Below are 15,313 nucleotides of genomic sequence, written 5' to 3'. Positions count from 1 at the left end.
TTAAGACTTCCTTTTTGAAGCTAACATTAAAATTGTAGGTGACACCTGGTCGAGCCTCTTTCTCTTGATCCATGCTTCCAGCATTAGGTGCACATGTGTGAAAAGTGTGTGGCCGGGGGTGGGAGAGGGAGTGAGAGCTGGTAGGAAATGGAGTCTCCTGTGAAGAAAAGAAAGTTGCCAGGTAAAGGAAGTTTAGCCTAATTCTTAGAATATGTGTTTCCCCAACGCAAAAGGAAAAATCCGTTTATTGATTAGGTGAGTGTCAGTCCTTGCCACTGAACCTTGTGGAGTCAAAATTTATAGTGGGTATTTGGGTATTTTTCTCTGTATTGTTTAAATATTGCAAAATTTTTAGTGTACCAGATTCCCAGGACAACTCTACAACAATTTACATCAGTGTCACTGAACATGGGATCTAAGGACCCAGGTGGGTCCTAGAACTGTTTGTTACTGATTCAGGATGAGATATGGAGTTGGGGCCAGAATGTCAATCAACCAAGTTGCTAAGCGCACTGTTTAGTTCACCTGATATTTTTTTCACGTAGCAACACTTTCTTGATTATTCCTGGAGTGCTGGTAATAAACAGTTCAAAGGCTACTTTGAGTAGCAGTTATTAGGTCTTTCTTTTAGACTTTGTACTAATGTTAAATATGTGGAAACATAAAAGTACGTAAAGTGAAAAAAGAATGTTTGCTGATAAAATTGTGGGGCAGCGTGGGTGGTGGTGGCAGGTGGGTGGGTTGGTTTAGACTGCTGCTTACCAGCTGTGATCTGAAGTGAATCATTTAACCTCTGTGTTTCTATTTTTCTTATTTGCGAAATGACCTGGGATTGTTCTAGTTTAAATATTCGAATGAAATGTAACAAATGTAAAGGGACTGAGTGCGCTGAAGCACCACCGCATTCTTCCATCTAGACCCATGTTGTTAGCATATGAAAATGGATCATTGGTTAAATGAGAGGACTGGGGCTAAATGTATTAATTTTAAAACTTATTTGGACACCGTACAACTCTCATTCCTTGAATATTTCCCATCTTTAAGCACAGATTTTGGTGTTTGAAAAAATCTCTTTCTAGGTGCTGTTATCTTCATTGCTTATAATAATGTGCTGCAATTCAACCTGTGGGTTAAGAAATATACTTTAGCCACAAACCTCATTTATTTCCATGTCACCTTTATGAGGAGCCATGGCAGCATCCATTTTCTCTCTTTTACCGTCACAGGACCTTGAACCTAGAGGAGGATACAGTAAAAGTTGTCCACTTTTATATATGGCAAAACTTTCCTCATTCTTATTCATAACAAAAACATTATAAATCGGTATTGCAGGTAGTTTAGTGATAGCCCAATCTCTTGTCCATGAAAACAGCAAAGTTGAGTGCAAAATATGAAAAAATTAAGGCAAGGTATTTTTCTAGAAATAGCGTTAGAAGTGAATTGTTTTTGGAAAAGCTTGAAACATTACCAAAAAAAGTAAAGTATGTTAATTCCTAACTAAACAGGTTTATCACCCAATAAGCTGGTCAATTCATATCTTTTCAATTTTCAGGGTGGAACAAGATTTTTCTAGGGAGTGTGTATGTGTGTGTGTGTGTGTGTGTATTGCCTTTATCGTCCTTTTCCTACTTCTATCCCTTGCAGCAATCTGTCACCATCCGCTGGGTTTACTGCTTTGGAGCCTCTCTTTAGCATCTAGTCGAGATGCCTTCACAGTATTAGAGTACTTAGCAATTTCCCACCTCTCCTCCTCCCTCCTCCTCTACAGAAGACATCCTGTAAGTCAAGTAGACCAGGCCCCCAGGTCACTTCTCTTGCACCATGTCACTTTCCTTTGCTCTTATCGTTTCATCTACAGCCTTTTGTCTAAATTGCCCAATTACTCTTTTTCAATTCACATTGAAGTTAACAAGCTGTTATCAATTATGTTCACGGCTGTATTTGGATAGGGTAGGTGTTCAAATAAATATTTGTTGAATTGCATTATTGAAATACAACCTGCCAGGAGCTGGGCCAGTTGCTTCTTTCTCTATATCTGTTTCTTAGCACTTCAGTGGGATGTGATTGCTGTCTCCTTTGGGCTCACATGGCACTGTCTTTGAACCTGTCTTGTGACATTTATTCCCTAGCATGTGCAAATGCAAGCTTTGTGACATTTATCCCCTAGCATGTGCAAATGCAAGACAGGTGGAGGGTCAAACCCCGGCTCCTCCCTTACTATAGAATCTTAAGCGAGTTGTTTAATCTCTCAAGAACACAGTTTCTTCTGTCAAATGAAAATAATCATGTCTGCCCTATTAAGTTTGTATGAAAATTACATGGCATAATATGTATGCAAAGCACTTTGCTTTTACTAAGTGTTTAATAATAAAAGGAACTAAGACTTATATAATACTTATGTTCCAGGCACTGTTTTGAAATCTTTACATTTATTAATCATTTGTTCCTCACAACAACAAAATGGAACAGGCACTATTCTCCCTGCTTTGCAGATGAGGAAACTAAGGCGCAGAAAAGTGAATTATCTTTTGAAGGACACAGAACTGGCAGGATGTAATGTCAGTATTACACCAGGGTATCTGGGTTCTGCATTAACAATTTTGCTTTGCAGCCTCTCAGCACTTGTGTATTGTTCTCTCCTTATTCTTATAATGGAAAGAGTCATAACGCCTCAATTTTATTCTCAAATTACCAGCAGCTGTTTACTCATAGGCAAGTCACTTATTTTCCTTAGGACTTAATTCAATGGTCTTATCTACAAAACAAAAGAATTTTGAGCCACACAACCTTTTTTGTCTTCCCAGCATCCTTTTCTTTAGAGAATTGCCCCTCCCCCAACCTATTCTAGAAGGACTGTCAGTCACATGGCCACCAGCTTCCCCAATGCAGGGCCTCCAGGGTTTTCCATTTCCCCCGACAGGGTGTTTGGTCCAGGGCTGAACATATAAACTAAGCAGGGTTAGACCATTTTTTTTTTGTGTGTAAACTGTATGTCTCCCACCAGGTGGAGAGAATCTGTTTAAGATTAAATCCAGCATAAAAAAAAGAGCTGTGAAATTGGGGTTTGGAGAGAAATAGAGAAAATATAAATGACAAGAATAAGCATTATGGTCATTATTTTGATGCCTGATTCAGCTATACCTGAAGTCAGCATGCCTCCATACTTTTCGGTTTTGTGATTGAACAAAATACTGGTTTTCCCTTATACTAGTTTGAGTTAGCTTTTTGTCACTTACTAGAGGAATAGTTCTTACGTAGATTAAAAGGGATGATCTCCTTTCTAGCCATAACGTTCTATAAGTTTCACTGTATCCTCTCAGACCTTAAGGAATATGATTTTTTGAACAAAGCAGTTACTGAATAAATATTTTTTAAATGAATTGTGCAACCTGCAACCCAGGATAAAAATAGGTATACCTGGGATCTGGGGCATAGTTTTCAGATGACTTCCCTAGGTTCCTGGCCGTGGACCACTTTGAGAATGACCTGCAATGATTAAAGCCAGTCTTCACTGGCTTAGAGGTTGTTCCTGAATCAGCTGACTTCTCCTGGACCTTGTTTGGAAAGCTGGCTCTAACTAGTGGGAGGATGCAAATAACAGAATGGGTTTGCTTGGTACAAGGATGCAACTGTTCCTGAAATTTACAAGCAAAACAAAAGATGGAATTGTTGAAGGATAAGTAGGACATAAAGGAACTTTCCAGCTATCACCCCAATACAACAACATAGGGCCAGGAAATTCAAAGGGGCTCTTGAAAGAAAAGGACAAAAAGGCCCATTTGTGATCACAGCCATTCTATGTTAAATCCATGCACCCACACCTATGCACACACTATTTCATATTCACAAAGGTGAAAAAATATTCAGATCCTATGTGTGAGCAACACATAAAGGTATTAAAAGCCGCTTTCAGTTGGACCAATATGTATACAAATACACCTACTGCTTCATGTGTCCAAAAGCATTTATATACTTAGAACCACACGGAGAGACCTCTGCCATCACCACAATGCAACCCTTCAGAAAGAAAGCAGGCTCTCTTAAATCTGTGCCATGTGCCAGGAAGTATGCTAAATGCTTTGCGCATTATCTCATAAGCCTCTCATCAGAGATTTGAGACAAATAATATCATCGCCCCCATTTTATCAACGGTGCGGGGGCGGGGGGGGGGGCGAAAAAGTGAGATGTAGAAAGTTTAAATAAATCGCCCAAAGCTTCACACCTAGTTAGCAGTGCAAGTCTTCGTGAGTTTAAATGCTCACCGTTAATCACCAGGATCGCTACCCCTTCCAGACCCAATTAGTGTTAATAATAAAAATCCAGAAAGAGGGAGTGCCTGCCCTGAAAGCAAAAGAGCGGGTAAATGGTTAAGCCGCGATAGTGTCATATTGTGTGTGTGTGAGAGAGAGGGAGCGGGTATATGATACATGGGAAAAGAGTCAAGTTCTAAACCTTTAGGGAGCTCATATTGGAAAAAGAACCAAGACTAAGACACACGGTCCCTTCCTAAGTGATAAATCTTTTCCGTTTACTGTGACTTTCATGGTAAATAAATTCTATGTTGAACATGAACTCATGGTTTCATAGCTCAGACTGCTTGGCTGTTGTTAGCATTCTCCTTAGGGCTCTGCCAGCCAGGAGTGAGCAGTGCTGCCAGCGACGGCGAGGGCAGGCGTGCTGCAGCTTGCCAGATGTAGCTGCTGAAATCTAGCAGCAGATTTAGTATTTCCTGTAGGGGCTCTCCGAGAAGGAAAGTTCCCAGCTTGTTTGTATATGACAAGCTTATGTTTCCATGATGCCTTGAACCACGGCTTTTTAGGGGTCATTTCGTTTCATAAACATTGTCCTGACTCTATAGGGAATCAGCTGCGTTCGCACAGTCCTGCTTGTGGAAACAATAACATTTGATTTTTCAATGGAAACTATATTGTTTATAATTAGCTCACAAAGGGGGCTTTTCAGAGTCATGCAAAAGATTAGGGCAGTGTTTGGTGCCATGTTCATCCATTTGCTGAGGTGATGGAGACAAGGTAACGCTAGCCGACGCGATAAAGCTTTAAGGGCCTTGGAGAGCTGGGAGGTCTCTCCTAAGAGTGGGCACAGGACTCCGTTCAACACAACACACACAGCATTCACTGCTGACATCTGTCTGCGGCTCACGCAGAAATAGAGATGGGGTTGTTTAGAGTTAGGGATTGGTTCCCGATGGCCTCACTCCAGAGAGTCAGATACGCTTTGGGGAACAGCTTCAGTGTGATTGCACATGTGGTTCCTTTGTATGACGTCAATTGAAGATCTGATTCAACATTACTGACCCTTGGATTTTTGGCTCAGTCATTTTTCTTAAAGTTCAGAGATGTGATACTTGTTACTTAAGCTTCTATAATGTATGGGATTATGTGAAGCCTACTTCACGTTTTTACCTTTGGTTGATATATTGAGATATTACATATTTTTATCAATAGCATTTACTGAAAGCTTTCTATATATTTGACATAGGATACGCTTCACTATTTGGCACTCTTTGCTTTGTTTATTGCTGTCTCCCTTTACTCGAGTGTGAGCACCACCAGGGAAAGGTTTTATATCTGTGTTATCCACGGCTAAACCGTAAGCACCTGAACTCATGCCTGGCTCGATTCGGTTTTCAATAAGTGTGTTTCACACGAACGAACAGGGACTATGCTAAGGGTTTTATAGGCGTAGCTTTCTGAATCTTCATATCGACCCATTAAAGCATTAAAGCATTAAAGCATGTTATGTTTCCATTTCCATTTTACTGATGAGAAAATGAGACTCTGAGAATTTAAATAAATTTCTCAGGGCCCTATAGCAGATAAATGACAAAAAGCGGGTCTGAGTATAAGACTTTGTCTCCAAACTTCATGTTCCTAATCTCTGGCTCCTGCTTTCCTCCTGAGCAACTCCACATAAGGTCTAAGCCCACGTGACTCAACTATCTGGCTCTCTTCTGATAAAGAAATTCCCAGTGGGTGGGTGGGGGGTTGTCATGTTTCCTGGAATTTTAGCTGTGCCTGTTATTAGACCAAGTTTATACTTTCGTTGTCTTCTGGCATGCATCAATTTTTTTTTTAATTTTTTTGTGTGCCTCCTATCTGACTGCCAGAGTCTGGGAGCGAGGCCACCAGTTTGGAGTTTCTCCTTCACACACCTGGCAGACAGGGAGGACCTATGCGGAAGACAGACCCCGGCCTGTTGTGAAGCTCTAAGAAACCATTCTTAGCCTCTGTCTCTCCACTCCTTCATCGGCCTGGGTGTGTCTTGTATTCTAGAAAATGCATCCATTTGTACGGGGTGTTTTTGTGTTTAAAAGGGAATGAGAGGGGGGGCAAAGGCTGATGAGGGAACAAGGTAAAGAAAGACAATGCCTCCAACACTAGGGAAGAATAAAATTATTTTTAGAAACCCACTTAAACAGAAATATCCATAATAGGTTATTTTCCATCTAGAACAGAAGGAGAGTTCAGCACAGTGCTGGCACCAGCAGGGATAGTCACTTCTAAAACCCTGGGGTCCTGGCCTTTCCCCAGCCCCTTGCTACTGTCTCTCTGACCCACCTGTTAGTGCGTCCTCTTGGTCATTCTCCTCTCCCCTCAGCCTTTTGTTCATGGTTTTGCATCTCTTGCAGTGTAAGGCTGAGAGAGGATTCAGACATATATAAGACATATTTTATGCTTTAAGATTTTTTTTTTTAAATGACATAGAGAATCTTCAGTCTGTTCAGGGGATCAATGTCGGGGAGGGGACATCTGTAATACTTTCAACAATAAAGATAAATGTTAAAAAATTGACATATAGCCACTAACGGCTGTGCTTTTTCTATACAGAATAAATTCTGCCTAGGATTCTGTCAAAAAATACTGAAGATGCTTCACCGATGAAGACTTGATGCCTAGTACCCTAATCTTTCCTTTGGAGGCCAAGACTTAGCTTGACTGTTATCTGCAACTTTACTGAATAGTTAAAAAATTTTGGTTGAGAGCAGTCATCTGAAACTGAGTTGTATAGTGGGTGGGAGAGAGGGTGAAAGGAGTGGCCATAAGGTTATTTTTTTGTCTTTGACTTATATTCCCAGAGATTCATAACGCTTGGGTGATGGTATATGGCTCACTCCTGTGACTGTCAGCACTGACTGCCCATTATAACTTCCCAGGGAACTTTAAAACAAATACTTCTGCTTGAGCCCACCCCAAACCAATTAAATCAGAATCTCTAGGAGTGCAGCTTGAGCATTGACATTTTTGCAGAAGCTCCAGGTGATCCTAATGGATGGCTAGGACTGAGAGCCACTGGAGTACAACGGGGACTGTGGGCTTCAGAGCCTGATGGGCCTGGGCCTGAATTCCAGATATGCCTCTTTCTGTGCTGCGTGACATGGGGAGCACTTCTGAAGCTTCTACACTCATGTTCTTACCTTGTAAAATGGAAACTGTGTGCCTTCATCGGAGGATCATTTCCACGAGAAAATCTAAGTGATGTAGCTAGCACAGCGCCTACCATTTAATTGGTGTTTAATAAATTACAGTTATTATCACTACCATCATCATGATTAGGCCTCAGAAAAGACCATCATTTCTATATGTAAACATTGCACAGTAATAGGGAAGGGCATGCACCTGCTAGAGACCACTCCAGCCATCTGCTCTTTGTCAGATGGAACATTGTGCTGTGATTACTATTTCTACTGCTTTATCCAATCTATTTTCAAACCCTTGCAAAGTGCTGCAGAGGTTGAAACTATCCTGACAGACTTCTACTAAAGGATAAAGCGTTCTCAATGTTAAGACACTTCCAAATTCAGACTTAGTTTATTCATTATAATTTTGGTTCTAATCTTCTTTCATTTGCATCTTTCCAATATGCTAAACATTTTTAAAGCATTTGTATTATTCTATTATGAATTGCTCTTCATCTCTCTTTGACAAAATCAAACACCTTTTTTTTTTCAGACCCCCTTCAAAATAGATAAGTCACATCATGTTTTTGGTCTTTAATGAACAGCTAGCTTTTAAATCCATTGCCACAGGTTCTACCCTCTTTTATGTAAACCAGGCATTTCATGAGCTACATGGTTGCCAACTGGATTAAACCTATCGTTATAACTGGTAAAATCTATACAAAGTACTATTCACTATGGATGAAATACATTTAAGTTACAGTCTTGCACAAAATAAATGCTGAAATGACTGTTAAATTGAAAGGTAAGGCTCTACTTTTTAACAAAGTTATTTTCCTAACAATGATTGTGTACTTAAAAAATATACAAATAGGTCCATATTCTAGTAAGGCAGATAAACTATGACTATGACAGATGACACCAATGTTCTCATAGGCTCTGTTTTTTTGTTTTTTTGTTTTTGAATCATTCATGACTGTGCCCAATAAATCCAGTGGCTTAGCTATGTAGGGTCCACATCTGAAATAGCTCTCCAGTGTTTTTGCTTTTTTCAGTTATTAGCTTTGTTCTCTGATCTTTATTACCCTTTGCCCCTTTATCTTTAGTCTCTGCACCTGTCAATAAATCCCATACAATGAATCCAGAAAACTCTCTTGTTGTTTCATTTTCCTATTCAGATCTTTAGAAACCCTCTACATTTCTAATTAAGTCCATACCATGTAGGGCAAATGGAAGGAGTTCAATTTACTTTAAATTTTGAGTCAGACAGATCTGGGTTTGGGTCCTGGCTTTTAGCTGTGTGAATGTGGGTGTGTTATTTTTCTTCTCTTAGCCTGTTTTGTCATCTGTAAAATTAGGATTTAAATAACTACCTCAGGGCTTAATAAGCACTGAGTGAAATTATTTCTGCACATTACCTAGTGCAGTGTCTACCTCCCAGTGAAAGGTCAGTTAACATGAGTCACCTTCTCTGACTCTGGTTGTAGACCTGACCTACCTTTCCAAATCCATCTCTCACCGTGCTGTCCCTCTGTCACTCACACAGTCTCAACTCTCTTGCTTGTCTACTATCATTGTGTGCATACGTCTTCCATCCCCTTACTTCTGTACCCTCATTCATTGTATATTTGCATGGTTCTCTTTGTCATACATGCCTTTTACTTGGTGTCTAACCAGCTATTCTCTTGCTTTTCTCTAAGATTGATAGCCAAAATTAATCTTCAACCTATGACTCATATCCCTTGTCATACCTTCCCAGTGATCTTTCCATCCTACCTTGGGTTCCATTCCAAGTGGGTGTTTTCACCCACCTCCTCCACCCAAGAATGAGCCCCTTGAGGACTGTGGAAGTGTCTTTATTTGTCTGCATCTGCCCATCTCCACCACACCTTCCTGATGGTCCAGTAAGATTTCTTAAAAAGGAATCATTTGAAAAGTTTAGTGAATGTATTAATCTTTTAACAAATTCATTATATTGCTAAAACATTGACATATATAAGATGACTAGAGGCCCAATGCATGAAATTCCTGCACTGCGGGGGGGGGGGGGGGTGTTCCTCTCAGCCGGGCCTGCGCCCTCTCACCGTCCGGGAGCCCTTGGGGGATGTCCGACTGATGGATTTCCGTGGGGAGTGGGCCTAAGCCATCAGTCGGACATCCCTAGCACTGCTGCGGAGGCGGGAGAGGCTCCTGCACCGCTGCTGCGCTTGCCAGCCGTGAGCCTGGCTTCTGGCTGAGTGGCACTCCCTCTATGGGAGTGCACTGACCACTAGGGGTCAGCTTCTGTGTTGAGTGTCTGCCCCCTGGTGGTCAGTGCGCATCATATCAACCGGTCATTCTGCCATTTGGTCGATTTGCTATTAGCCTTTTATTATATAGGATAATACTACTATTATTGATTATATAACTGAAAAATTAATCAAATCCACTAAGCTTAGGTAACTTCACAGAGTAATATCATGAATAAAACATCTCATGTACTGGGAGCTTTTATAAAAGCTCTGAACAGGCTCTGGAGACTAAAGTATACCCAGCAAGCTCACAGCAACACAACACTCAAAAACACGAAGATTAAGGCAGCAGAAGAACAGACAAAGCGTTGAGATGCAGGCTAAAGTGCTCAACCCTCAAGAGTATGACTAATTTTAGGCAAGCTGTAGAAACCTCAGCCATGTTTATTCTGGCCTATGGAAGCCTGCAGGACAGTATTCTCTTTCCTTCCAGTGTTCCTATTGGTAAGTAGAGAAATAGAATAAATAGAGGAAAGGACTGAATTCTAAGCTTAACACAAACCAATACTCCATCTGCCTCTGTCGTTTATATTAATCATGCCTTTTTCTCTCTCATTTAGATATATTTCATGTGTAATAGATCTAAGCAGATAGTATATACTCACTATTTAGTATATTTCTTTGCCATAATTTAGTTTATTTAATGACCACCCTTGGTTTTTTAACTTAATGAAAACATTATAATTGTTCAATGTTTCCACTACCAATCACAATAGTCTTATTCTGTATTTTAAATTTACGCTTAACTGAAAAGGTGACCAGCCACTCAGTGTGTCAACAACTGAGAGGTTTCCTGGGACATGAAGCTTTCATTCCCCCCCTTTTTTTAAAGCCTCACCCAAGGAGATGTTTTTATTGAATTTAGAGAGAGGTAGAGAGAGAGAGAGAGAGAGAGAGAGAGAGAGAGAGAGAGGAAAAGAGAGAAATCGATGTGAAAGAGAAACAATGATTGCTTGCCTCCCGTATGGGCCCGGACCGGGATCACACTGGAAACCTAGGCATGTGCCCTGACTGGGAATCAAACCCACAACCTTTTGGTATATGGACCAGGAGCTTTCATTCTTAGAACTGGGATAGTCTTTAGAAAACGGTAAAGTTTAGCGCCATGCAAAAGGATTCTTCAACTTTTCAGAAAGAAATACAAACTATTGTTCTTTTTCACAAGGTGTTTGCAATCTATCTGAAGAAATAGGATGCAGCAAGCCAAACACAGGACGATTTGAGAGAGAAAGAACTCAAGCATGGATGGGTGTGGGGCCGACTATAAGGGATGCAAGGTCTTAGATCTGGCAGTGGGACGGTGATGACACAGGGACACCTTTGCAAAAAGTGAGCCTAGAGTGGTAATGTTCAGACAGAACAGGAGCTTAGAAACTCAAGAAGAGATGGGTGAGAGGTAAATGGGGGGAAGAGGCGGTGGTGTGAGCATGAAACTGTGGAAAATGCAGCAGCCTGAGCTGGTTGGTAGGGGTGAGCCAGGGTGGTGCAGAAATGCCTGTTGTGAATACAAACTGCAATCAAGTCTGGCAAGTGGTAAATTTTGTCTGGCCTCCCAACATTTGCTTGAATAATTGACAATTGGCTGTTATTAAGATTTACAATTGGTTGCTCCACTTCCTCAAAAGAATTTATGTGTCTCATGGAATAAACCAACATATGTGTTACTAATGCTCAGACGCATTTAAATGGATGACCGTTGTGTAGTAAGTCAGGGAGAGAGAAATCTACCGTGAAATGTTCTGGGTGGTGAAATGCTCTATAGCAAAGCCCAAATGCTAGATTAAAAAAGTGTCAGCAAAGACAATAAATAACTGCTCTTTTCACACAGAATTTACCCATTATCTCATATTGGCTGCCCCACATGTTTGGCTTACAGGAAGCAACCTTGCCATTTGTTTTATTGCTTCTCTGCAAATTATTTGCCTCCAGTTTAAGCAGCTGGAGTATTTTTCTAATCCTTCTCAAGGAACATGCCTCCTGCATCAGCGCGGAGCTGGAATGAAAGAGGAAGTTGCATGGGAATGGCATTCCGTCTTTCCTGAAGAACAATCTCCCTGCCAAAAAGTCAAGAGGAAGAATGCGAGATTATTCTTCTCTTCTTCATTTGTTGCCAGTCTCTACTTAAAATTCAGATGGACTGCATTTTCTCAACTGGTTTTACTTGAACATGAACTCTGTAAAATTTCCATTCTCTTCTCACCACCCCTTTCTTCTCCTCAAAAGCAAACACTTTATATAAAGAGGGAAAGAGCCTGCCTCCCAGAGTAAACAGGCCCTGCTGAGCAGAGCCCTTGGCCCCTAGAAAGTCCACCCTTTCCGAGGGAAATCAGATCCTTGGGCAAAATAGGTGAAGAAAAGAAAAAGGGCAGCTGTTAAAACATTTAGTCTGTTTTTCTCCTCAGCCCCTGCAGGTCCCCTGGCTTCCCAGCCCCCACCTCCACATGATGTTTTCCATCCTGGGCTTATGGGCTGGAAAAGCAGGACCCTCTGCGTGGAGCGTGGAGCGAGGATATGCAGGAGAACATTCCCCAGCACCCTCACAGCCCTCCTCCTCCTCCTCTCCACCCTCCTCGCCACATTCCTGGAGGATAGTCGAAAGATTGATTGGATGATTTTTTGGCAGCTTTTCGCAGAGCCTGCAGCCACAGCTTGGTTTAATTAGGGAATCAGCGTTTCTTTTATGTAGGTCACATCAGGTTTTGATTCCAGATCTCACAGAGCTCTAACCTTTCGAAAAAGTCAGAAATGCATGTGCCATTGGAAGAAGATTTTTTTTAAGTTGTTTTTTTTTTTAAATAATTATCACCAGAGTTATTTATGCTGGCATAGCTTTGGTCCCTCTTTCTAATTATCAAAATAATGGTGTCATTTTGTGAAGCCTTTTCTTCTATGAGGTTCCTGTTGTCTGAAGCACAAAATGGGCCCATATTATAAAATTATTAGCAGGGGTCTGGGCCTGAGTGAGGGCTGATGGTCTTTGCTTGTTTCTTTGTGCATTTGCACCCTAAACGTTTAATGGATTTCCTTTCTGTCGAATCTAACACTGAAAAATCTACTTGGAAGGCAGCTACGCTCACCACTATACCACCAACGCCCAGGACACAGACAATAGTGCAGTGAAGGCCTGGGGTGGGGCTGGAGCAAGGTGGAGGGGAGCAAAGGGAATGGGGGACATTTATAATATCCTCAACAATAAAAATAAATTAATAAATAACAAAAAGGAAGAGAAAAAGAATCTACTTGGAATGAGTGTGAAAACATTTAACCGGTTAGTCTTTGAGATGCACTAGTAAGTAGAAAGAAATATAATGTTGTAGGAGAGAGGGGGTTGGGGGCTATAATGACACTTCAGGAGCTGAATCCCTGTAATAAACATTCTCAGATCATAGGTGGCCCTTAGGAAACCTTGTCTGAAGAACTTATAATGAACAAAGAATATTCCTTGGCACGTCGCCATGAAGGAAGCACTGATGATGAGGGAAGCCTGAATGATGAGCATGTCTGGATGCTGATACAGCCTTTGAACAAAATCTAAACAACTACTATTTGCCTTTCAGAAATTTGTTCTAATTAGGGCATGGTTCTAATTTAAATTGTTCTTCAGATACTAGGTTCTATGTTTACATTTGCTTATGGAAATTTTGAAATTTTAGCAGTCAAGTAAAACATAAATACTAAATGTTCAAACATTAAAGAGCAAAACAGAACCCTTCACCACCACTTCCCACAGCACACATGTTCAGAGTAACTGTCCGCACAGGCGGTGCATATTGCAGTGACTAATGTGACCGCAGGTAATCTGCTGCCCACAGATAATTAATTAGGCTCCCCTGCAAGTGTCATGCCAACAAGTGAACATTACAAGCTCTGGGGAGTGGGAAGCAGTGTCCTGTTTACATTGCCTGGATGGTTAGTGAAGAGTGGTGTGAAACACTGAAAGGAAATACCGTGAGCCATTGCAAGTTGTGCACAGTTCAAAATGCTAAGAGGGGCTATTATCAAAGGCTGCAGGTTCAGTCCATTTCAAATTGTTAAAAGCAGCTGGAAGGAGATGTCCCTCAATGGAGGAGGTGTCGCACACGTTGAAGGAATTCACGGACTCTTGGGCTCATTATTTTCAGAAGGAAAGGGGAACTGCAGTTGCCTGTTTTGATACATTTGCTTAAACTGCTCAGTCGAGGGTCAGAAAGAGATTGAGGAACCTCTGGTTGAGTTTCACAGCCAGTGGATTCAGTGCATGCATTGACTTTCCAACGTTGTTATTGGGCAGGAAATATCACAATAATAGGACTTGCCATGAGATCTCTGGAATGCTCATTGTTGGAACCACATCACTGAAACTGCCTGTCTCAGGATATTTTACTCTTGTTCTCCTTGCCTGTGACTCTCGCCCCAGTGAATAATATCCAAGAAGAATAAAATGAAATCATTATGGTTTCAAATTGCTTGAGGCACAAACTTCGCCTTTGTCTTTCAAAGGAGGTGTTAGCACTGGTACCAAACACACAGAAAGGGTGGAGTTTGTGTACCTCCAAATCAAATGTAAATCACCCAAAGTCTATTGGCTGCAATCTTAAATCCTTTAGGCAGAGGTGTCTTGACATAGCTCTTAAATCACTTCTGCTTTCACTAAATTATTTCTGTAGCATATAGAGTTTCATATTTTTGTTATGGCTGGAGTTAAACCACAGACCCTCTCAAATTTGCAATTGGTGATAGCTCAGTACTCCTCAACTTAAAAAAAAAAGAAAAAAAAAAGTACAGTCTATGCTATAGAGCTGCAATGCCCCCTCTGCCTCTCTGCCTGGGGTAGAAAAACTCACGGGTTTATGGAACCAACTGATGAGTGAAAACTGTTTCTATACTTTCCTCTATCACCATTCTCCTAAGCCAGTAACAACATTGATGAAGCAAGTTCTATTCTCCATTTGGCCTCCTATAATCTACAGGAAATAAAGCATAACACTTAAGGTTACTGCCATTTTCATTAAATTGCCCAGTTAGGTCCAATTATCTTTGTGGCTAGGAAGATGGGTTAGTAACTTCTTGTTTATCCCTATATGTAGGTAATTGGAACACAGTGTAAACATATACAGCAACACATATTTTTCAACCACTAGAATCTCGCTAGAAATGAATTGGAGTTATCTGACCTGTATATCTATGGACAATAGGACTTCATTAATCTTTATCTTATGAAGGCCATATAATAATTTATAAAATATATTCAATGTTGATCATCTCTTAACTCCTAAAAACTTCTCAAAAAAAATTCGTGAGACCCTTAGCCAGGACTAATCAAAGGAAAAAAATATCCCTGATCTGTATTCTCTTTTTTTTCATCATTGGTTTGGAATTACTTACTCTGTTTTCCACATCCCACATCATTCATGCCCCTATAAGGCCTGCATGCAGTGGTTGTTTCCCTGGGCAATGCTTTCAATCAATAGTGCAGAAGATTCTCAAGACCTCTCACTGCATTTGTTCAAAGTTCAGATTTTCCATGGAATCTTCATCAATGATATTTTAAAAAAAGGTTCACATGTTTCTAATATATTTTGAAACCTAGATCAAGTTCTTGGTGAACTAAAGAAATATAGTGTCT

Source organism: Eptesicus fuscus, chromosome 7, assembly GCF_027574615.1.
Source record: "Eptesicus fuscus isolate TK198812 chromosome 7, DD_ASM_mEF_20220401, whole genome shotgun sequence".
In the NCBI taxonomy this organism is placed as follows: domain Eukaryota; kingdom Metazoa; phylum Chordata; class Mammalia; order Chiroptera; family Vespertilionidae; genus Eptesicus; species Eptesicus fuscus.
This window is presented reverse-complemented; position numbering follows the sequence as displayed.